At 45.9% G+C, this 23,939-nt stretch overlaps 1 protein-coding gene across 5 annotated transcripts in view; it reads right to left on the bottom strand.

Moving 5' to 3' along the window:
• Positions 1-23,939, bottom strand: part of CCDC92 (coiled-coil domain containing 92) — a 36,404-nt gene that overhangs the window by 6,752 nt on the left and 5,713 nt on the right. Inside the window, exons 1-2 of one of the 5 annotated variants that reach the window (XM_086347326.1) lie at positions 11,399-11,654; positions 5,880-5,926 (exon numbers count right to left, since the gene is read on the bottom strand). The exons of the other annotated variants lie outside the window; for them this stretch is intronic. The gene's annotated coding sequence lies outside the window, so the exon portion shown is untranslated. Of the gene's footprint in view, positions 1-5,879; positions 5,927-11,398; positions 11,655-23,939 lie in introns of those variants that run through there. 5 annotated transcript variants of the gene reach the window in all.

Genomic DNA, 23,939 nt, shown 5'->3' with positions numbered 1-23,939 from the left:
CTCCCTCTGTCCCCTCTCACCTCCTCGATTCTGTCCCCACAGAGGAGCAGAGTGATGTTAACAGGACCTTCCACGGCTCTGAGTGGGGTGGGTTCACGAAGCCCCGGGACCAGCCCTGTGGTCTCCACGCCCAGCGGCTCAGTGAGCGTCCAGGGCCTTGGCCTCTGGGGGCCTGTCTTGGGTCCCTCTGCCCAAAAGGCTCCTCTCGTGTCCTCCCTTCAGCCCACCGTTCCCTGTGAGCTGAGGTCTGCATGTCTTTACTTCTTGGCTCAAGTTCACTTCTGCCCTGGCCCCAGGCTGGGCGTGGTCACGCCTCCCACCCTTCACTGCCAGCCCACAACTAGCCAACTATCTCCTGCCTCCACGCACAGACTGCAGGTTGGGTCACTGCTGGATCCCAAGCCCTTGCTCGGAGTGTGGCACCCAAGAGGCCAGCTGTCAGCACTTGCTAAACCAGCGGGCCCCAGCACCAGGCTGTCGAGCGTGGGTGTGGCACCAGGGGAGCTCAAGGCCTTTGGGGCTAAAGAGCCTTTGTTTCCACAAACTTCTGACTTAATTTTGCGCCTCTCAAGGCATGCCTTGTGCAAAGAAAGCACGATATACTACAATTGCAAAACGGTTTTGTCCAGCGCTGATGGTACAAATGAGGTGCCCAGAAATAAATATTTCTATGACGTACCATCAGGAGCAGGGAGGGGAGTGGAAATGTGGCCTCCACAAGCACCCCTTTTCCACATCACAGCATGGGGTTCAGTTTTACTTGTGGGGACGTTGCCAGTGGTCCAGGGGTTAAGAATCTGTTTTCCAAATTAGGGGACTCGGGTTCAATCCCCAGCTTCCCTGGTAGCTCAAGTGGTAAAGGATCTGCCTGCAATGCAGGAGACCTGGGTTTGATCCCTGGACCAGGAAGATCTTCTGGAGGCAGGTATGGCTACCCACTCCAGTATTCTTGCCTGAAGAATCTCAAGGACAGAGGAGCCTGCTGGGCTACAGTCCACGGGGTAGCAAAAGAGTCAGACACGACTGAAGTGACTGAGCATGCATGCATGGGTTCAATCCCTGGTTGGGGAACTAAGAATCCCACATGCCACGGGGCAACTAAACCCATGCCACAACTAGAGCAGCCCCCAAGCCACAATGAAGATCTGTGTGCCACAACTAAGACCCGAGGCGGTCAAATAAATATTAAAACATGTTTTACTTGTAACAAATTTAATGATTTAAATAAGCATTTGCATTCTAGCTGCCTTCATGAGTCAGCGACTTGAACTGCACTAAATCTGTTATTCATTAATTCATCACCATAACTACAGAAATAAAAGTGTGCCCTCGAAGCTTCCCATTCACGTGGGCAGGCAGTCTGGAGACGAAGGAACAGAAGACAGGGGAGTGTGAGTGTGTGATGGGCAGAGCCGGCTCTGTTTGGAGCTCGGACAGTTCGAGGACAAGGGTTTTTCAGCCCTGTGATACTCCATCTGGATGCTGGTGTCTCCTCTTCCACAATCTACACTGACTTACAAGGCCCAGAAGAGGAGATACCATCTGGGCAGGGCATCCTCTGGTTGCTGGATGTCCACGAGAGAGACAGGTTCACTTAGGTCCAAGGAGACAAGTCTCATCTCCAAATGGGATCCAGATTACTGTCAATACATTATTTTCTCACCAGCACAAAGAGGTAAACCGTATCACTGACTTCTGGAGAATAGAGAGTTGCTGCTGTTTTAAAGAAGGTGATGGTTTAGGACTGCCCTGGTGGTCCAGTGGCTCAGACTCCGTGCTCTCAGTGCAGAGGGTCTGCGTTCAATCCCTGGTCAAGGAACTAGATCCTACATGCTGCAACTAAGAGTTCACGTGGCGCAACTAAACATCTGATGTGATGCAACTGAGACCTGGCACAGCCAGATAAATAATGTAAAATAAATATTTTAAAAGAGAGAAGGTAATGATTTAATGTCATCTCCTTGGCTACTGATGACACGGAATCACGACGACGACTTAATCCTTCCAAGAAGCTGACATGAATGAAGCTACAGAAGCATCCTGTTTAGATCAAGGAGACGCAGCTGAGACGCAGACAGTCTGGAGGAAGGGAGGGAATCGGTCCTGGGAGGCTGTATTCAGCATCTCTGAGGCGCTATGGGATTCAGAGACATGAAGGAGCATTCATGACCCCTCCCTGGAAGGGTCAGCGCGACGGATGAAGGGAAAACGCAGGCGTCTGCTGCAGATGAATAATGCATCCGGCTTGAGCAAAGGCACTCAGGCCCCCTCAGCTGTGTCAGCCAGTAATGGCGGGTGACATCCATAAAGCGTGGCTGGCAAAACACTGCACTTTTCAGGTCAAAAGGGCACACACTACACGTTGTGGGCTCTTTGTACTGCAGCTTTTTGTCTCGAGGCAATCCCGTTTCTTCTCTGTGTTACCAGGAGCCATCGGCAATTTTACAGTTATTTGCTCGGTCAAAGGCAGCGTGGCCTGGACATGGGCCCTCTTCTCCCCTGGGAGATGCAGTCCTCGCTGCGAAGGACTAGATTTCAGCCAGGGTAGCAGTCAGAGGGCAAGCCTGCCCTCTGCCCGCATCTTCCCCAGGGAACCCTGGCAGAGGCAGACGCCTTGGGCATCTCAAAGTGGGCCCACCTGTGGAACCGGTTACCTTAATTGTGTTTGGAGGTTAGGCCACATCCATGTTTTTTTCCCCCTTTGGCAAATTCACTAGGAATTAAATTTCTGTGAATTTACTGTTTGCTCTACATGTTCAGAAACTTAACACTCGAAAAGGACTGAGTTCTATAAAGGTGGGCACCTGGCCGCGACGGCTTCCCAGAGTGGGGAGGGACACGAACATCATCTCCTGGTGACGACATGCTCTCCGTGACTGTTCTCAGAGAGACGTGAGGACCCCGACCTTGCTGGGTCTGCTCTGTCTCGGCCTGAGGACAAATGGCCCGTCAGTAGCTCACGTCCAGTTGTCAACCAAACTCACAACTAATGTCCCTTCCCCGCTTTCAGGGCTTTACTGTATAAATGATGACATTAGGGTCTTATTTATGGAACTGTCTCTGCTCACACGAGAACAGAGTGTTTTCCCAACACTTATGTCACTTCACAAACACCCCTCTGGGGAAAAACAGGAACCTACCTACCCACAAGCGAAAGGGTAGTTCGAGAAATGCCGCATCTGAGCCTTGCTCCTCGCCCTCGGGTCCTGTGCATGGATCTCAGTTTCGTTCAGGGATTCAGATGCTTTCCACAAAGCACATGTCTTGTAGTGCTCTGTGGCCGAGGGGAAAGGAGCACCGTCTGTTGCAGAAGCGTCTTGGCCGGAAGGGATGCAGTGCCCACCACCTCCCCCCACCGCTGGCAGACCACCAGGATGGGCCTGGAGCACCACTGCTAACGCAGGCAGGATTCACCACTGCCTACACGCAGGTGAGTCAACGACCAAGAAGGCTGTGCTGTCCATCCAACACAGCAGAAAGAACTCACCAACAAGTTCTGCTTTTTTTTTTTTTTTTTTTTTTGACCACACCACTCGATCCCTACCAGGGATTGACCCCCATGCCCCCTGCGCATTGGTAGTGAGGGGTCTTAACCACTGCCCCCCTGGGGAAGTCCTGAGTCTTGCTCTTAATACCTGCCAGGGTTTCCAGGAAATGGGCGAGGGCGTTCTGGGCCTAGCCAGCCTTTCTTTGGAAAGCAGCCAGGCAGCACAGGAAGAGACGACGAGGTACTGTCACGTGATGTGTGCGTCCTGATCCTTGGCCGGTGCCCAGTCCAGGAGCCGGGGCCACATTCCCTGTCTCCCTGTCCACGGCCAGGCTCACAGGAGCCCTCTGGGGGCTGAGTCAGCACGGAGCCCGTTCTGGGGCCAAAAGCAGTGCCTCAGCTCGGCCACCAGCAGCCGGAGAAGGCCCTGGGACTCCAGTGGCAGAGGCACTCGGGCCAGATTCATCTTTTCCCCTTTTAAACAGGTACCTTGCTTTTGCTCTGATGGCTCTCCTAGGCACACTCAGATCTTGCCTACGTTCTCCTCTCGAGGCATAGCCCTGATCGTGTCACATCCCTCTGATGTTCTTGGAGTCCAGCTCCATGTTCCCAGAGGCCGTGCCTGCCAGCTGCCTCCCCTCAGCCTCCCCCGGCACGCCTACGCTGCTGGCCCCTCACCCTCGGCATCTGCCCCGCTCCCCACCCCAGCACGGGGCCTCTGCACACCGGTCCTGCAATCTACACTGCTCCTGGCAAACCAACGCCCACCCACTCTTCCTCCATGTCTGCACTCCTTCCCGCATTACGTACGAGCTTTGGATACTTTTCTATGGCTTCCTGAGGGTGCCGAGTGGGGAATCTCAACAAGAATTACAGGGCATTAATAAAAAAGCACTGCCACAGTGCTGATTAGAACATGACCTCATCCCGTAATTTCTTCACATGCCAGAAGCAATATTTTCAAGTATCCCGGGACCACACTTCTTAGACTAAAAGAAATGAAGTATCTTTGTTAGGGAAGGGTCTCACCATTTAAAAATGGGACATTTCTTTGTTCCTGGGTGATCGAAAGTAGACCTATCTTTTTTGCTCGACACAAAACTTGTGGAAATAGGGTAATAATTTTAGAATCTGAAAAAAAATTATAGCACACCCAGTACTCACGTGGTGCTGTGAATTAGTTATAACAAGCTATTTTAGATTCTAGTCATGAATAAGTTATAACCCATTCACATCTGGTTCTCAGGCCGTGAACCACCAGAAAGACAGGAGCCTGGCTGCCTCTGCAGGTGCTCGGCAGGGCCTGAGACCCAGCAGGAAGTGCCTGGCTCTGTCCAGACCCTCGGCGTCCAAGCCTTTTGTGCATAAAGACCTCTGCGGCTTTTCTTGTGGGAACTCTCTGTGCGGCTCTGGTGTCCTTTAGCTGAAGCACTGTCATGGTGAATATGAAGACTGGCCAGAGGACAAAGGTGGCGAGTGTCGTGATGAAGTGTAAGAGGAGAAGAGATGGTTTCCAGCCTTGAGGTGGTGCCCTAAGTAGATTCATACACTCAGGAAAGGCTGAGGGTGGAAGAGACCTTCAAAAGCAACTATTCTGTATTTCCACACCTCTGTATTTCAAGGTCAAGAACCTGCAGCCCAACAAAGATTTGCTTAGCACAGTAGGATTTAAAAAAAGGGCAGAAAGGCAAAAGTCTTGAGGTGCTTGAGTGTTTAGGGGTTAAATCTAACCCTATTTTGTCACCAAAACCATCGTAATATCTAACTTAAGGAGCCATCCCAGTGCTGGAATTTGCTGGTAGTCCAGTGGCTAAGAGTCCAAGCTCCCAATGCAGGGGGCTCGGGTTCAATCCCTAGTCAGGGAACTGGATCCCACATGCCACAACTAAAGATCTGGCATGCCTCAACAAAGACTGAAGACATGGCAAAGCCAAATAAACAAATACATAAAAAGGGTTAAGTGCTCAATGCAATCACTTATGGTGTCTGGCACGCAGTAAGTCCTCCGTAAACGTCAGCTATATTATTTTACGTAAATGTTGGTCAATATACAAATATTGTTTACTTGGTCCCACACTAGGGTATGATGTTTCCTGAACATCATCTGAGTTTGAAAATGAGCTAGCAAAGGATTCTAGTTCCTTCCAAAGAGGAAAACATAAAAGCAGACGGGGCATTTTCTGATGGCCTTTTCCATTTTCATTGGAGAGAAGCCATTCAGGGAAGTGAACAGAGACAGGCAGGCAGAGCCAGGCACCCTAAGGGACAGTAGAACCTACTTCCTACTTTGAATCAATCTATAAGACTCTACAAGAAGCTACAAGAAGGTCGAAGGCTAATTAGGCCATCAGCTCTCAATCCAGGATACTTGCTTGTAGCAAGGGAAACTTACCGTCTCTGAGAAGTGAATCCTGACGTTATTCTGCATTCACAACCTTCCTGGATAAAGACACTGTTGTGAGTTGCATGACCCCGTCATTTCTACTTGCACATATTATTTAAGAAATTCAACTGATAAGTTGTCTGAGAGTCCTCAAGAGTTGGGGCACCAAGAAAAAGGACGGCATTTCAAGGAGATGAAAGCATTCAGCAGCCACTCCAAAAATATTCTGATAAAAGGAATGGACACCATGAAAAAGTGGAAGCAAAAAGGACACTGAAAATCAAAGGTGCAACTGTTTTTAAAGTGAGAAAAAATCTTATTAATCGTTCTTAAGGAATTGGGATATTTTTAAAAACTAATACAACAGGTGAGTTGAGAGCTTAGCACACCAATCAGAACCTTGGGTTCCAATTCAGACTCAGCCACGTTCTAACTGTAGCCTCTGTCTGCCCCTACTGTGTCCTCCCATGACACAGGGAACAATACCAGTACTTATAAGACACAGTGACTGGGGGATGTCTCAGATAAAGCACTTAACCTATGTCTGGTCTACAGCGATAAAGTGGTACCTGCACTAAATCTGCACTCGTCCACATGAGTGGAAACTGGGTGGAGATATTTTGTGAGGCCTGTTCTCTGTCTGGGTGGATAGTGCATATCATCTTTTAATAGCTGGTCTGTAAGCTTCCCAGGTGGCACACTGATAATCCACCTGCCAACGCAGCAGACCCAAGAGATGTGGGTTCGATCCCTGAGTCAGGGAGATCCTCTGGAGTAGGAAATGGCAACCTGCTCCAGTTTCTTCTTGCCTGGAAAATCCCATGGACAGAGGAACCTGGAGGGCTATAGTCTGTGGGGTTGCAAAGAGTCGGATGTGACTGAGCACATAAAACTTCTTTAATGATGAAAATATATTACTTTATAGTCAGAGAAAAATATAAAGCAGTTTCTCTTAAAAAAACATAACCACTAACTATCCACTAGCAAAGTGGTATCATATGTTTTAATTATGCTGTTTCAGGGTAGTCTTGGGTTGCTTTACCAGTTTTTATAAAAGCAACAATTTAGTGTCCCTGAGACATGCAGAAAATGATTGTGAGGAGCCCTTGAGCACCTCCCCACCCCCATGTGTTACACCTTCCTGTAATTCTCTGACATTATCCATCATAAAATGTAAGGCCCATCAATAGTTCTTTAGTCACTGACAGCCATTTCCTCCTTGAAAGAATGCACAGTCTAACATGAAAGCTGTAATAGATGTGATTAGAGGGATCCGCAATTAGGTGGGGAAATACGATACGTGGTCGTCTGGGAAGTCTGCAGTCACTGGAGGCCTACACGATGGATTTATGAACCATGATTCTCTGCAGTCTGATTAGCTCATAGTTTAAGCGGGGGGCGGGTTGGGCTTCTATATAAAAAATCATATGTCAAGTGTCTGTACACTGGTAGGGGCTCGGCCCTTCCGTGTGAAAATGTCTCAGGAAGAAAACAGGTCTGTGTTTCGTTTCAGGTTGTCTAAAAGGCCCTCCGAGTGGGCCGCGCAGGCCGGGTAAAGACAAGCACGTGCAGTCCCATGGTCTGAAGCCATCCGGTACCTTCCAGGAGCGCCTGGAGCCTCCTGGAAAACTGGGTGACTTCACCCGCTGTGGCAGACCCCACCCCAGGAGGCAGGGGCACCAGCACCCCGTCCTCCCCCGACCCCGGCCAGGAGGGGCTGCCCCCGGGGCATCACATCAGCACAGTCAGCTCAGTGCTGCTTGTTTCAGGGAGGGTGCGTCTAAGGAAGGAGGTGGCCAAGGCTGGTGGGGCTGTGATGGCGCCACTTGGCCCTGCCTGTCCTCCTCCCGCTCTTTCTGGGCAGCCTCCAGCTGACTTCCCCCAAGGATGACCCAAATAGCTTCATTTCAGAAGCTAGAGCAGAAAACATTTGCAACTAAATAGAGATGCCATTCGTGAGCTTCTGACAAGCTTGTGGTTGAGCCAACAATCTAGGGACATATAAAACCTCACGGCTCACCACACACCTAGTTCTACCTAGTGATATTTGCCTGTAAAAGGAAAGGAAAATTAGCAAGTCATATCTGATGAGTGGTTCCATTTCTACATCTGACTGTGATTACTGCAGATTTTAATTGTCTGTGGGTTGATAACTCTTAAGTTACCCAAATGCCAAACTGTCTTTTCACACTAATGAAATAGGAGATACTTCTTAAATGTTACTGCTTGATGGTCACTATCCTAAACTGTATTTCTGAGGCTGAGATGTTTTCAAGCGAACACTTGCTTTAAAAAAAACTCTGTGTGTGGTTTACCAAACAGATGAACCATTTCAATGGATTTAGCTGATAGGGTTTTTCTTTTATCTATCTTATGGGCCTGACTAATAAGAGTATAGGTTTTAAGGAAAGAAAGGCATCATTAATCAAAGCTCTATACACTTTAATTTAGCCATACTTTTCTTTTATTACTTACAATAAAGTAAACTAGTCAATTGTTTCAGTCGTGCTAATAGAACATATTTAGCCAAACTCTCACTGGGCATCTAAGAAGATGACCACTGATATATAAAAGCACAAGCCTTTATCCTTGTGCATATCCTGAGATATGTAGATAAAACCACTCCAGTGGCAGAAACCTCAGCAGTGGCCACAGGACTGGAAAAGGTCAGTTTTCATTCCAATCCCAAATAAAGGCAATGCCAAAGAATGCTCAAACTACCACACAATTGCACTCATCTCACACGCTAGTAAAATAATGCTCAAAGTTCTCCAAGCCAGGCTTCAACAATATGTGAACCGGGAACTTCCAGATGTTCAAGCTGGTTTTAGAAAAGGCAGAGGAACCAGAGATCAAATTGCCAACATCTGCTGGATCATCGCAAAAACAAGAGAGTTCCAGAAAAACATCTAATTCTGCTTTATTGACTATGCCAAAGCCTTTGACTGTGTGGATCACAATAAACTGTGGAAAACTCTTAAAGAGATGGGAATACCAGACCACCTGACCTGCCTCTTGCGAAATCTGTATGCAGGCCAGGAAGCAACAGTTAGAACTGGACATGGAACAACAGACTGGTTCCAAAGAGGAAAAGGAGTCCGTCAAGGCTGTATATTGTCACCTGCTTATTTAACTTGTATGCAGAGTACATCATGAGAAACACTGAGCTGGACGAAGCACAAGCTGGAATCAAGATTGCCGGGAGAAATATCAATCACCTCAGATATGCAGATGACACCACCCTTATGGCAGAAAGTAAATAAGAACTAAAGAGCCTCTTGATGAAAGTGAAAGAGAAGAGTGAAAAGTTTGGCTTAAAGCTCAACATTCAGAAAACTAATATCATGGCATCTGGTCCCATCACTTCATGGGAAATAGATGGGGAAACAGTGGTAACAGTGGCTGGCTTTATTTTGTGGGCTCCAAAATCACTGCAGATGGTGATTGCAGCCATGAAATTAAAAGATGCTTACTCCTTGGAAGGAAAGTTATGACCAACCTAGACAGCATATTAAAAAGAAAAGACATTACTTGGCCAACAAAGGTTCGTCTAGTCAAGGCTATGGTTTTTCCAGTGGTCATGCATGGATGTGAGAGTTGGACTATAAAGAAAGCTGAGCACCGAAGAATTGATGCTTTTGAACTGTGGTGTTGGAGAAGACTCTTGAAGGTCCCTTGGACTGCAAGGAGATCCAACCAGTCCGTCCTAAAGGAGATCAGTCATGGGTGTTCATTGGAAGGACAGATGCTGAAGCTGAAACGCCAATACTTTAACTACCTGAAGCGAAGAGCTGACTCATTGGAAAAGACCCTGATGCTAGGAAAGATTGAAGGCAGGAGGAGAAGGGGACGACAGAGGATGAGATGGTTGGGTGGCATCACTGACTCAATAGTCATGAGTTTGGGTAAACTCCGGAGTTGGTGATGGACAGGGAGGCCTGGCGTGCTGCGGTCCATGGGGTCACAAAGAGTCGGACACGACTGAGCGACTGAACTGACCTGACAAGGGTGAAAAAAGAGAATGAAAAAGTGGGCTTAAAACTCAACATTCAGAAAACTAAGGTCATGGCATCCAGTACCATCACTTCCTGGCAAATAGATGGGGAAAAAGTGGAAAGAGTGACAGATTTTATTTTCTTGGGCTCCAGAATCACTGTGGACAGTGACTACAAGCCATGAAATTAAAAGATGCTTTTTCCTTGGAAGAAAATTATGACAAACCTAGACAGCATATTAAAAAGCAGAGACATCACACTTTGCCAACAAAGGTCTGTCTAGTCAAAGCTATGCTTTTTCCAGTAGTCATGTATGGATGTGAGAGTTGGACCATAAAGAAGACAGAGCGCTGAAGAATTGATGCTTTCGAGATGTGGTGCTGGAGCAGACCCTTGAGAGTCCCTTGGAAACTTTCAAAGAGATCAAGCCAGTCAATCCTAAAGGGAATCAACCCTTAATATTCACTGGAAGGACTGTTGCTGAGGTTGAAGCTCTAACACTCTGGCCACCTGATGTGAAGTGCTGACTCACTGGCAAATCCCCTGATGCTGGGAAAGATTGAGGGAAACAGGAAAAAGGGATGACAGAGGATGAGATGGTTGGATGGACATGAGTTTGAGCAAACTCAGGGAGATGGTGAAGGACAGGGAAGCCCGTTGTGCTGCAGTCCATGGGATCGCAAAGTGTCAGATACGACTTAGCAACAACAAGAGTCCTTGTGCTATTCTAGAAAGCTCTGCCCACTCCCAGTCCTGTCGTCCTTTGTTGTTCGGTCATGTCCAACTCTCTGAAACCCATGGACTGTAGCACGCCAGGCTCCACTGTCCTCTGTGTCATCCTGGACAGCATTATAATTGAGCTAGGCAATCATGCAAATCAAGTCACCTCCCAGCTTGCCCTTCTACAAAATGGGCCTATGTGGGTTATTTCCAACAAGTTTAAAGAATAGTAGAGATCTTAGAAATCATTAAAACAGTCCAACAATAGTCAAGTCAGTGACTAAAGGCACCAGGGCCAACCATTCAGTTTCAGTAATTACATATCCTCTGGTGATCACTAATAAAGTATTTTTATGGGGCTTTTTTCCTTAAACACACTTTTTTGAGTTTTTCTTTTAACTATTTTTTATTGGAGTATAGTTGCTTTACAATGTTGTGTTAATTTCTACCACATGTATGCAAAGTCGCTTCAGACTCTTTTTGACCCTATATACCATAGCCCACCAGGCACTGCTATCCATGGGATTTCTGAGGTAAAAATACTGGGGTAGGTTGCTGTGCTCCTCCTCCAGAGGAACTTCCTGACCAAGGGGTCAAACCCACGCCTCTTACGCGTCTCCTGCTTTGGCAGGCGGGTTCTTTACCACTGGTGCCACCTGGGAAGCCCAGTTTCTCCTGTACAGCAAAATAAATCAGCCATACATTTACCTATATCCTCTGCCTTTTGGACTTTCTTTGCATTCAGGTGAATTCAAATAGTTTTAAAAGAAGATAAACTTATTATTCTTTTAAAAAAAAAAAAAAGGCATTTACCTAGCTCTTCATTCCCTAGAAACTTTTCGACTGGTGCAGCATGTCCACCTAAGGTTGCTTGACCTCTTGATTGTCTATCTACTGAGCTGACAGGTCTGACAATAGATTATCCACGTCTTCAGAAGTGTCCTTTCTGTGAGCTTCCTGTGCTGTGTAGAATAAACGAGGCACGTTTACTGATGACATTTAGGGCATCTCCCATGAAGTTCTTTCTACTCACAATGATTCTTTATTGTGTCAGGGATCAGGAGAATTCTTAGAATTCTATATTCCAGTTCTTTAGTAGGTTGCTCACTGAGTTCCAGGGGGAGAAGACAAACTCCACACAAAACACTCATCTATTAAGAAGGTCTGGCATTTAAAACAAACAGGCAACGCTGAGATCCTGATGAAGCTGACGCGCGTGAGAACAAGGCAAGGGAGGCAGGTACTGTGCAGGTGATTTAAGGTTTGTCTTTGGAACAGAATTTGGCTCATTTTAGATAAATAAGCCATCAGTATGAGCCCTTATCCCAGTAGAAATAAATAAAAACAAAGGTACAATAAGAGAAAGGGCCACTGTATTTCACAGATTATCTGTTAGCTGTGGGAGGGGAGAAGAAGGAATTGGGGAAAGAAAACAATCACTGCATTTTATATTCATTTGGATTTTCCAGAGAAGGGGATGCAAGAATATTTTCTCATTCTTCCTGTCCTTGACCTTGACACTATTTTCTTGTGTCCCTTTTTCTATTTGTACAACGACCTTTGTTTTGTTTTCCTCTTATATTTGGCCTCATGCTTCCTTCGTGGGGTTAATAATAATCCTCCATTCATGGCACTCTTTCGGGGCTCACTTTACCAATGCTGCTGCTACTGCTAAGTCGCTTCACTCGTGTTGACTCTGTGCGACCCCATGGACTGCAGCCTACCAGGCTTCTCCGTCCATGGGATTCTCCAGGCAAGAACACTGGAGTGGGTTGCCATTTCCTTCTCCAATAGATCACTTTACCAATAGATACTTTCAATAATAAGCATAAGATGTAGCCACGTTTGTGTTTTTAAAAATACTGATTTGGCTGTGCTAGCCAGGTCTTAGTTGTTGCACGTGGGATCTTCCATCTTAATGTTGCAGCATTAGGACTCTTGGTTGCGACCTGTGGGAACTCCTTCCCTGACTAGGGACTGAAACTTGGCCCCCTGCATTGGGAGCATGGAGTCTTCATCACTGGACCGCCAGTGAAGTCCCTGTATCCACATTCTTGGAACTTGGCAATTCTGGTTTAGAGTGCCCAGATTTTCCATTTGAAGTCCAAAATTCTTGGGTGTTTCAGCTTCTTCTGGTTGGACCAAAATATGGTGGAGTCTATTGGTCATTTGGGAGCTAGTGGGATTTGTTTTTCCTCCCATTTTTTTGGTAACTGATGGTCGCCCTGGATCATGTGGGGCACTTCTTTTGCTGGTTGTGGGAGGGTGTGTTTCCTGTCTCAGTGAAAACAGATGCCCAGAGATGCTCTTCTGGCTTTCCTCTGCTTTTCTGGGGGGCGACCACTGCAGAGTGAAGCGGGCTTGCCAACAGTGATGCTGTTGGCGACAGTCTGTCCTGTCTCCCGCAGCTCTGGCCTGACACAGCCTCTGGGTTGGTCTGAGGCACTTGGGGCAAGAAAATACTCAGGCATTTTTTAATCATGTAAAGCTGAACGTCATTCACAAAAATAGTCATCATGGCTACTATTTACTGTTTATGTGTCAGGCTCATAGATAACCACATAATTCTTGAAAAATATTTATCTGGCTGTGTCAGGTCTTAGTTGCAGCACATGGGATCTTCAATTTTTGTTGCAGTATGTGGGATCTTAGTTCCTTGAGCAAGGATCAAAACCGGGCCCTTCTGCATTGGGAGCATGATATCTTAGCCACTGGACCACCATGAAAGTCCCTCTTTTTCTTTTTAAGGAAGGGGAAACTGTGCTAACACTTTTAAAATCAGGAAAGATCTAACCCTTAGCTTAGAATTTCATTGAGCTGAACTGTAAAGCACTCAGGGATAAGATTTTACCAAGATATAAAATCCTGTTGGCGGTGGTCTGCAGAGGGGAGCTGTACTTGAGGATGAGCTACAGTGATAAAGCAGGTAGGGATGACCCCCTGGGCTCTGGATCCAGAGGTTGGTGACCCCAGTTTGAATCTTGGCCCCGCCACCTGTTAAGTCTGGGCCTTTCGACTAGTTATGTATAAACTCCCTGTGCCTCACTTTCCTTATCTGCAAGATGGGAAAAACAGTATCTACTTTAGTCAGGTGGTTGTGAAGATTAAATTAACTCAATCTAAGGAGCCACTATCCAAGAGAACTTCCTGCAGTGGTAGAAATCCTCTCTTCTCTGCTGCCCAACAATGTGGCCACCAGCCACATGAGCCCCTGGCACACAGGTAACTGGTATATCTGAGAAAAGGAAAAGTTTGTTTATTTTGATTTGAATTAATTCAAATTTAAGTTGCCCTACGTGGCTAGGGAGGGCTTCCCTGGTGGCTTAGTGGTAAAGAACCCACCTGCAGACGCAGGAGATGCATGTTCGATCCCTGGGTTGGGAAGATCCCCTGGAGGAAGAAATGGCAACCTACTCCAGTTTTCTTGCTTGGAAATCCCCATGGACAGAGGAGCTTGGTGGGCTACAGTCAGTCCATGGGGTCACACAGACTCAGACACGAGTTAGCAACTAAACAACAACGTGAGTTGGGGCAACCATACTAGGCTTTACAGATTTAAAGCATTTACAACTGTGCCTGGAACTATGTGCTGTCTGCCATTACTACCCTGACACGGAGCACCATCCACGCATGTTCCCCCGGCTCCCAGATAACGCCACTGCGGAGTCTGCCGTGGCCTGCTGTCACTCTGCACTGCAAGAACACTTTTAACAATTTTTAATACAATTTTTTTAAGTTGACAGGTTGTATTCTCATTTTTATTCAGTTCAAGAAAATTTCTTTTTTTGGTTGCCCAGCATGCAAGATCTAAGTTCCCTGACCAGGATTGAACCTACACCCCCTGAAGTAGAAGCGTGGAGTCTTAACCACTGGACTGACAGGGAAGTGCCAACTATCTTATTTTGTCATTATCATCATCCCATCCCATCTTGAGTCTTTATAGCACTTAACACTATCTAAAACTAGGTCATTTATTGATCTTTCTTACAGGACTAGAATACAAGCTCCATGAGAACAGGGCTTTCTCTCTGTCCTCTGTTATAATACTAGCATTTAGAGCATGGAATGCCTCCCTCTAGTAATCTGAGCTGGCCCTTCAATAAGAAAGGGTTCTCCCTAGTTGAGGATTAGTGGTAATTTCAATCTCTGGTCTGACTCCCCTCCACCCCCTGCCACATTGCTGCTGCTGCTGCTGCTAAGTCGCTTCAATCGTGTCCGACTCTGTGCGACCCCACAGATGGCAGTCCACCAGGCTCCACCGTCCCTGGGATTCTCCAGGCAAGAATACTGGAATGGGTTGCCATTTCGTTCTCCAATGCATGAAAGTGAAAAATAAGTCGCTCAGTCATGTCTGACTCTTCTCGACCCCATGGACTGTAGCCTACCAGGCTCCTCTGTCCATGGGATTTTCCAGGCAAGAGTACTGGAGTGGGGTGCCATTGCCTTCTCCGCCCCACCACATTAGGTAGTGAATATTGTATTAGCGACATGAGATGACTTGGAAATATCAGTATTACCTTGTTGGGCATGGGGATAAGGCAGAGGAGGAGGCAGTGCTAGTTCACGCAGGCCTCTGGGAAGTTTACAAATAAAAATGCCTGAAAACTCTCAAGCCACGTACAAAGGAAATATAGTTTAATTTCAGTGGGAGGGGAAGGGGGGCTTGTTGAGGATGCTCTGCAGAGCCTGTGACATACAGGATCCCACTGAGTACAGCTTACTGACACCTGGACAGTTAGTTCTCTTAGGGGCCGACTGTGTGTGTTCCCCAGCACTGACACGGGCACAGTACCAAACCCGAAAGGTGGCTCTACCCGTGGGAACTGAGCTGGCTTCGTACTTTCTCACCTCTCCAGTGGAGGCAGAAACTCAGGAATTCAGGAAATGCTCATGCCAAGTTTTGATGATGGTTTTTCTGGTCCATGATGGAACGAGAGAAAACGGAGAACGCAGTGACTTTTCCATAAGGCTAAGTTTATTTGGTTCAGAGGGTGAGTCTTTATTTTCATTTTATAAATTCCTAATTGAAAAATACACCGTTCCATGAATTCTGCAGGCCTAGAAACCATTTGAGTCACCAAGAGGTTTATGGTGATGGCCAGGAGCTTAACATCATTATCAGCTTTTTTTTTTTTTTTTTAATAATTCAGTATTATGGAAGTTCACTTTATTTAATTGGCTGCCTTGGGTCTTAGTTGTGGCACATGGGATGTTCGCTGCATCAGGTGGGGCTTTTTGTTGCTGCACGCGGACTCACCAGTAGTAGCTCATGAGCTTAGTTGCTCCAAGGCATGTGGTATTAGCTCCCCGACCAGGGATTGAACCCGCATCCCCTGCATTGCAAGGCAGATTCTTAACCACTGGACCACCAGAGAAGTCCTCTCAATTTTGTCTTCTAATTTTTATTTTGAAGTTTAGGAGGCCCATTACAACAGGCTGAGCAACCATGCTTCCTTTTATATATGCATTGAGGTTAAAGGTCAAGCCAGCATCTGTTCTCAAGTGCTCACTGTGTACTCATCCTGTGCCTACAGCTTACTGGGGATGTGAGGCTCAGCCGCCAGAGTACAAAGAAAACAAAGTATAATTCAATCCTTGTGAGGACGCCCAGTCAGACCAGGGGAAGGTAACCCAGCACAGTACCTGGAGCTCTTTCTCATTTACCTGCCTGTCTACCGTATGAGGATCTGTGAATCCCAGACAGGCGGGGGCCACATCCCAGTCATTTTAGTGTTCCTGGTACCTTACAAATCACTGGGCACGTGGAGCTGCCTGAGAAACATCAAGTGGCTAAGGCTGCACTGACCTAGGTGGTCTCAAGAGGCCGGGACTGAAGCTGACCCTCAAGGATGGGCAGGGTTTACACAGGAGGAGCTGACAATGAAGTTTTGAGAGTCACAGAGAGACCACTATACTGTCCCACATGGAAAAAGCATTCCGGCGAGTGGTGAAAAATAAAGTCAGGTAGAAAAGTGAGGGCTGGATTTGAGCTGCTTATTAAAAGTCGCTCAGAAAAGCTGAGCTGGAAGAGAGAGGAAATGGGCGGAAAGTTGAGTTTTTACCCATTAGAGCCAAAGTGCTACCAGAGGGAATTGAATCTGGCGGGGATGATGCAGTGGGGAAGGGAGGGGCCGGGAAGGGCAGCAGCCACACAGCCTGAGGCGCCAGGGACTCAGGGTGAACAAGGCCAGCGGCAGAACCACCTTGTACCAAAGGCTCACATTCCAGGCGCTGAGCTACCCTGAGTGTTACAAACATTCTGAGGATTAGAAAGCCACCTCCTATCTCACAGGGCTAACAAACAAGCCAAAGGGGTTAAATGAGTTCCAACTGTGGAAAATTCTGAAAGAGATGGGAATACCAGACCACCTGATCTGCCTCTTGAAAAATTTGTATGCAGGTCAGGAAGCAACAGTTAGAACTAGACATGGAACAACAGACTGGTTCCAAAGAGGAAAAGGAGTACGTCAAGGCTGTATATTGTCACCCTGCTTATTTAACTTGTATGCAGAGTACATCATGAGAAATGCTGGACTGGAAGAAACACTAGCTGGAATCAAGACTGCCGGGAGAAATATCAATCACCTCAGATATGCAGATGACACCACCCTTATGGCAGAAAGTGAAGAGGAACTAAAAAGCCTCTTAATGAAAGTGGAGAGTGAAAAAGTTGGCTTAAAGCTCAACATTCAGAAAACTAAGATCATGGCATCCGGTCCCATCACTTCATGGGAAATAGATGGGGAAACAGTGGAAATAGTGTCAGACTTTATTTTTCTGGGCTCCAAAATCACTGCAGATGGTGATTGCAGCCATGAAATTAAAAGACGCTTACTCCTTGGAAGGAAAGTTATGACCAACCTAGACAGCATATTCAAAAGCAGAGACATTACTTTGCCAACAAAGGTCTGTCTAGTCAAGGCTATGGTTTTTCCTGTGGTCATGTATGGATGTGAGAGTTGGACTGTGAAGAAGGCTGAGGGCCGAAGAACTGATGCTTTTGAACTGTGGTGTTGGAGAAGACTCTTGAGAGTCCCTTGGACTGCCAGGAGATCCAACCGGTCCATTCTGAAGGAGATCAGCCCTGGGATTTCTTTGGAAGGAATGATGCTAAAGCTGAAACTCCAGTACTTTGGCCACCTCATGCAAAGAGTTAACTCATTGAAAAAGACTCTGATGCTGGGAGGGATTGGGGGCAGGAGAAGGGGACGACAGAGGATGAGATGGCTGGATGGCATCACTGACTCAATGGACATGAGTCTGGGTGAACTCTGGGAGTTGGTGATGGACAGGGAGGCCTGGCGTGCTGCGATTCATGGGGTTGCAAAGAGTCGGACACGACTGAGCGACTGAACTGAACTGAAAGTCACTACTAGCCAGGGGCTGGGTGCGGCTTCATCCCTCTGACTCCACAGCCACACCCTTAGCTGTGAACTCCTAGGTTCTTGGCAGGTGAAGGTGAAGCATGCCCTATGGGGGCAGAACATCCTTTGCCCCATATTCCGCTTGTTAAAACTCTTCTGCTCTTTCCTTTTCCTATGTTTTAAGCTTCTCTAGTCTACTCTTTTTTTTTTTTAACTCTTTTTTGGCTTGGGCTAACCAGGAGAATACTAGTGTTGATTTTTTTTTTTTTTAGGAGTTTTTTGGATGGACCATTTTTTAAAAGTCTTTGTTGAATTTGTTACAATATTGCTCCTGTCTTACCTTTTGGTTTTTCTGGCTGCCAGACATATGGGGTCTTAGCTCCCTGACTAGGGATTGAACTCACATCCCTTGCATTGGAAGGTGAAGTCTAAACCATGGACCACAGGAAAGTCCCCAGTGGTTTTTCTTGATGCTCATGAAAAAAGCATGTTTCTTTGCTCCTAAGGCTGCAGAAAATTCTGGACTATTCTGGACTAAGAAGCTAGTTCTATTAAGGAACCACAAGTTTACTCTGCTCTTCAGTGTGGAAATGTGTGTAAAGGTGTATACTACTTTGGTTTATTATCAAACAAGTGTTTTAAGACATCTGGACTTCCGAGACTGTTACTGACTCACTTAAAATATAACTCCTAATTTCTAAAAGTTTGCTTTTCTAATTGTTTGCCTTACTTGATAATTTATCATCTTAGTAATACAATTTAAATCATTATCTCTGTTTTACTGACATTTTAGGGTTTCCTGATTGGTTAGATGAGGGGCTTGGGATTTCTTGATTCATAGAAAAGGTTGAATTAAGTGTAGATTCTAACACTTTCTTTATTCAGATGGAGATTGAGTCTGCCTGTTCAGATCAACAATTGGATGGCTAACCAGCCTGGGGAGGGGAGAGAGAGGAGGACGGGACTCCTTCCTCCTGAGACGAGACAAATAATCCTGAGACAAATAATCCAGCCAAGAGCGCTGAAAGTAACACCCCTTGGGTCTTGCTGGTCTGCTTCTGCAGCCTGACTGACCTGTTTGGAACACCCTGTATGGAAGATTGTCTTCTTCCTCAGAGAACCTACACAGTCACTATTTTACAGCTGGGGCAAGATACTATTGGTCATTTTGGTCCAAAAAATACACAGAATAGGCATGTAAATTTTATGACTTGAGACACGTGAAGGCAATCAGAATTTGAGGGGGAGCATCCTCCTGGTGAACCCCATTTTTGAGTCTGACCAAGTCAGGCAGTGGTGTTCCCAAGAGAGACTGGCCAGGTCTGGAGACCTTGTGGGCCGTCATGGCCGGGAAAGGGGCGCTTCCGGCATCTGGTGGGTAGAGGTTGGGGTACCACTAAACAGCCTATGACACACAGGATGTCCCCCCTCAAGGCAGAATGCTCTTGCCCCAAAGGTCACAGCACTGGGTTGGAGGCAGTCTAATCCGAGGCGGGCCTTTTCCCCCTCCTGACTTGAGGTTTATCCTGCTCTCCTTGGGGTTCTGGGATTGCTAGTAAACTGTGGGTGATGCAGCACTCAGGAGGGACAGTCTCAGCCATGCAGCCTCCTTCCTATAACAGAGGGCTCCTGACCTGGGAGGAAAGGCAACCGTCAGTGAGAGACCACCAGGCTGCCTGTCTGAGAGGGTTTCTCCACACCTTCAACTCTTGGTGAGGCAGGTGTGTAGCAAGGCACTGCGTTACACACCTCACTGTTTTGCATCAGGATATATGCATTTCCTTTTTTTTTTTTTTTTTCCTTTTGCTCAGAAGAAAGGAGCTGTATGTAAAATTTGCATAAGAATACAATCATTTTCTTCCCACTATTGGAACAGTTTGAGATTTTGTTTTTCCTGTTTGAATGCTTCAGTGAACTGGGAAATGGGGAGGGTGAATGTAAGATAATTCTGGAACCCCCCCCAAAGGGGACTCCAAATTTACAGTGATACAGCTGCATATTTCTGCAGACGTTAAATGGATATATCCAAATTGACCCAATATACACTTTCAACAGGGGTACTTTGATCTAAACATTCAGGGCACCCCTAGGAAATGTTGATATTTAGAGGCTTTAATGTTTCTTGAATGCAAAGGAATTCCTGTTTTAAAGGAGACCACTTTTTGTTACTGTTTTTAGCCACTAAGTTGTGTCTCTTTGCGACCCCATGGACTGTAGCCCACCAGGCTCCTCTGTCCATGGGATTCTCCAGAATACTGGAGTGGCTTGCTGTTTTCTTCTCCAGGGGATTGTCCCGCTCCAGGAATTGAAACCGCATCCCCAAGCCCAGGAGACCACTAAATACTTGCATATATCTTATGAGGGTTCTAAAGACTCCTAAGAAATTTATGAAACCATATCCAAACTCTTAATCTTTTACATGTGGTGGCACTTTTAGAAAAGATTTCCAGGCTGGGAGAAATGAAACTACAGGCTTCATGGCCACCAGGAAACCCTGTTTACAAAAAAGGGCCATAATTTAAACTTTGTAATTTACACAAATATACTGGAGAAATTAAAGAAATGTATTGAGCTGGTAATTTTAAAAATTGTCTACTTTAAAAAGGTCGGTTCCAAAGTACGATTACTCAGGTTATAAAATCCCAGTTTAGAAATAAGATACAGGTGCAAACTGAAAAGCTACTTATCTTCTTTAAAAAGCTTCTGTATTAAGTACAGGAAGTATTCCAACAGAACACAGAAGATGCATGAAGAATTATTAAAATACTCTTGAGGCAAACCCTTTCATACATTGTTCAGTGACTTTGGGGATGTAAATGAAGGATCTGTTTCCCTCTGTTGGGGGATATAAAGTATCACTGTGCAGTCTTTCAGTGGAGAAACCACCTTTCTCTGAGCATCTCTCTGAGTGAGGCACCTCTCGGAGAACGGCTGAGAAACGCCAACAAGTAAAACAGATGCGAACCTGGCCACCACTGGAGCTTACATTCCTGAGGGGGGAGGGACAGATGATCCTACACATTATCACTTCATACCAAAAAAGCGGGATTTCTGCCAACAGGCTACATTAATCTGAAGTTACTAAATTCCTTACCGACCATTATTTAAGAGTAGATAAATCTAAACATGAGCATACAAGTAAAATGAACTATAATGTACGGAACTGTTATCTCTATCATTTGCTCTTAAAAACTCTCTGACAATATTACATTGTGTTAACCTATAAAACTGTGCTACTTCCATTAGCTGAGTAATGTTTTTTTTGAGTAATGTTTTAAGACGCCATACTTATCTGACAAATTCTTAGTATCAACAATCGCATTATCCTTTAATGCAACTTATAGTAATATTTATTTTCTAAAATCCCTAATTCTCTTTGGACTGATGGTTGAAGCAGTTAGCTAACTTTTTACCTCAAGATTTGTAAAGAAATTAAAATAGGGGAAACACACCTTATCATCTCAGAATTCCTGTGAACCATCTGCTCCATAATTGTTGTTGTTACTTTTTGGGGGGGTTAAATTTTATTCTTCAAATTCGAGGATAATTGCTTTACAATGTTGCATTGGTTTCTGCCATACAACAATGTGAATCAGCTGTAAGTATACACATGCTAGATATTTTTGAACACTTATTTTTAAAGCCCAAATTAAGACAGTAAAGTCAATTCATATATAATTGGCTTCTGATATGAAAACTACAATGTAAAATCTCTAAATAATACATGGTCATTTAAATATACTGTTTCAACCACGTGTGTGTATGTATGGGTGCATCACGGTATAGTAAAGTACATCAGTAATAACTTGTGTATAATTGAGGAGAGACTAGTAGCTCCCAGAAAAGAACACTAGTCCCTGGAAGGCAGACGGTTCCAACAAAGGAGGCTCTGTCTTCGTTTTGCCCCTGCATGGTCTGTCCACAGACAAGACGTATTGCCCTCACTGCAACATGTGATTCTGCTTTTCCTTCCTTTTTTTTTCTGATTCTCCTTCTGACTGTGGTCAATTGTGAAAATAGTGAGGGTGCCTCACTCGGGGAGGAACTCACATTTCTAATGGTCTTCATGTTACCCTATGTTGGGGCCATTTTAGAAACATTCTCCCTTAGATGCATAACACGGTCAAGGCTGTCTTTGGCCAGGCATCCTTTATGGACTGACCAGTCCCTCAGTCCCTCCTTTGTTCTTGTTTTCTGGCTTCACTGGGTTTTTGTTGTGGAGAGTGGGCTTAGTTGCCCTGTGGCATGAGGGATCTTAGTTCCCGGACCAGGGATCAACCTGAGTCCCCTGCATTGGAAGGCGGATTCTTAACCACTGGACCACCAGGGAAGTCCCTGACTGGTCCTTTCTGGCAGCTCTTCATCATGCTGTACTTGCCCCTGATCTCGTAACCCGTGGTGCAAGGGCCTTTGGAAGCTGTCAGGGGCCCCTGTAACTAGTCATTTTGGCCTTCCCCAGGCAGCACCTTGGCAGCTCCTAAGGATTTTTCTCATCTTGCTCCTGTGCCCCTGGCCTTCAGCAGGAGTGGTATGTTCCAATTTCAGCAGTTCAACAGCACTGTATGAGCTACATTATGTGTCACGCTCACATGGGCAGGAGGGCAGGGGCAGGTAGACCAAGAGAGTGGCTTAGCTCTCTCCCCTTTAGAGGGGTGGGATTTGTAAATATATTCAAATTTGTCTGATTCAAACAAGGAACATGATTTTCATGTCACCACTTAGTAATTTCACCAGATGTAGAGGGTACCCATGTACAAAGGGCTGACACAATGACCATCAAAAAGACTTCTAAAATATTTTATTTCTGGATTTAGCACTCTAAATGTGTCTATACTTATAACAGGAGTCTATGATTTACAGGTTGGACTGTAAATAAAGCTGTAAGGCCCTTCACATTCACTGTATCATTCAGAATCAGAAGAGGCAGTTAACTGTCACAATGGAATTGTAGGAAAAAAAAAAAAAAAGGAAACCTGGCAGGATTTTTCAGAACTGGATGGAAGCAGCCAGGTGCCCTACTTACAGACTGTGAACAGGAGAGCTTTAACAGACAAAAAACTGGGACCTTCGTCTAAAAAACTCAGTAGGCTTATAAGACTTCTTTTTTCTAAGATTTTCCTCTTTTAATGTGGACCATTTTTTAAAATCTTTATTGAATTTGTTACAATATTGCTTCTGTTTTGCATTTTGGTTTTTTGCCCTGAGACACGTGGGATCTTAGCTTCCTGACCAGGGATAGAAACAGCAGCCCCTGCATTGGAAGGCAAAGTCTTAACCACTGGACCACCAGCAAAGTCCCTTATGAGACTTCTAAAGGTAGAATTTTAATGTGCTAGATGAAGTTGTGCTCTGTCACTGGGCAGTCCTGATAAAGGGCATCGAAGCATTTCATTCAGGCTAAGAAGCCTGGGTGATGAGGTTCACTTTAGGGCTCAACAGTTCACACTGCTGAACAGTTCAACCCTCCCACAAGGATTTATACTCCTGTGGGCCACTAATACTCATGTACCAAGGCCTCACAGCATCTCTGGTGCAAAGAAACTTGCCCCAGCTGCTTAACAACTCCTAACTTCACTTGGTTTTCCTTTGAGGTTCAGAGATGGATAATCTGCTTCCCACTTGAGTTTCAGACTCAAGATGAAAAGCCACCCAGGAAGGTCCTACGGGCCTCTGGGCCTACATGGGAAGGCCCTCTACTGTGCCCATAGCCTGCTGGCAGGTAGAAGTCAAGGCACCGTTCGTTCCAGGCTTAGTCAATGAGCATCAAACTGCTGAGTTCCATTCTACAACTGAACAAGACACAAGCACACCGCTGAACACACAGCATGCACAACCTGTCCTCTGGAAGGTCTCACCTCTGGCCATATTTATTCCAATTTAAATTCTACCCCCCCACCCTGCCACCCCCACAAAAACCCCATGTCTTTGGCCTCAGACAGTAATGTTGCACTTTGCTCATCTCTGAACCAGGTCCTAATACCACAACCTCA

The sequence above is a fragment of the Bos grunniens genome, chromosome 17 (assembly GCF_055505025.1).
Source record: "Bos grunniens cultivar Pamir isolate PY7600 chromosome 17, Bosgru_T2T1.0, whole genome shotgun sequence".
Classification (NCBI taxonomy): domain Eukaryota; kingdom Metazoa; phylum Chordata; class Mammalia; order Artiodactyla; family Bovidae; genus Bos; species Bos grunniens.
The sequence above is the reverse complement of the archived record's forward strand: the minus strand, read 5'-3'. Positions and strand labels throughout refer to the sequence as shown.